The sequence below is a fragment of the Galeopterus variegatus genome, unplaced genomic scaffold (genome assembly GCF_000696425.1).
Source record: "Galeopterus variegatus unplaced genomic scaffold, G_variegatus-3.0.2 Scaffold5322, whole genome shotgun sequence".
NCBI lineage: Eukaryota > Metazoa > Chordata > Mammalia > Dermoptera > Cynocephalidae > Galeopterus > Galeopterus variegatus.
The window spans coordinates 27,603-28,889 of NW_007731433.1; positions in this window are offsets into that span (position 1 = coordinate 27,603).

A 1,287-nucleotide genomic window follows, 5' to 3' on the forward strand; every position below is an offset into this window, starting at 1 on the left:
CCAAAGCTGAAGTTGTAGTTTATTTTATATCTTTGCCAATTGAATGAGCAAAAAATGGTATCTTACTGTTAGCTTAAATTGAGTTTATTGAATTATTAGTGAGGTTGCACATTTCTTCATAACTCATTTGTGTAATTTTTTTTTTTCTTTTGTAAAACATCCATACTTGTCCTTTGCATATTTTTCTATTGGAGTATTTGTCTTTTTTGTTGAGTTTAAGCGCTTTTTATAAAATAAGAATCTCAACCTTTATACTGTCATATATGCTACGAGTATTATTTCCAAGTTTGTATTTGCCATTTAGGTAGTTTTGATATATAGAAGTTTCATGTTATTTCTGTGGAGTTATCAATCTTTCTTCTACGGTTTCTGAATTTATTGAAATGCCTAGAAAACTTCATCCACCCCAATATTCTATAATATTCACCTAAATTTTGGGGGGATACTTTTATAGTATTTTCTTTTCCCCTTTCCTTACTCTTGATATTAATCTTGAATCCATTTGGAATTTGTTTTGATGTACAAATTAAGATTGGATTCTAACTTAAATTTCTCCCAAAGAATTGAATAATTGTCACGGCACAATTAATGAATAATTCATCCTTTACTTACTGGTTGGAAATAGCCTCCTTTATCAAGTTTTAAATACTTATCTCTACTTGAGTCTCTTTCTGGGGGCTTTTTATCTTGTTCCATTGATCTGTGTTTTCATATGCTATTACAACATCGTTTTAATTATTTTTGGCTTAATGATATACCATATTTTAAAATTCTGCAGTATAAGTCACCTCTAGTCACTCCTTTTAAAACATGTTTTGGTTATTATCTCATGTTTAGTCTTCCAGATACATTTTAGAGTCATTTTGTCAAGTGAAAGAAAAATCCTTCCATTGTTCTGATTGGAATGGAATTAAATTGGAAAATTAATTTGGAGAAAATTAACACCTCTACCCTTTAACCTTACCATCTAGGAACACAACAGTTTATTTAAGTCTATGTGTCTATCACTCACTTAAGGTGTTATTATCTGCTTTTGTCATTTTTAAAACTGGAATTGCACACTTATTATTTGGTTTATTATTTGTTATTTAATATTTTTGCTGATATTGTAAAGGAAATCCTTTTGACATTAAGTTTCCTTATTGATTGTCACTGACATGGAAACACTGTTAATTTGTGCTAACTGGTCATTTAACTCTCCTTCTAGCTCTTACTTGTTTTCATGTTTTGTGATTATTTTAAGGGTTTTGGGAGGGGATTTATATCATTTGCAAATAAGAATTTATT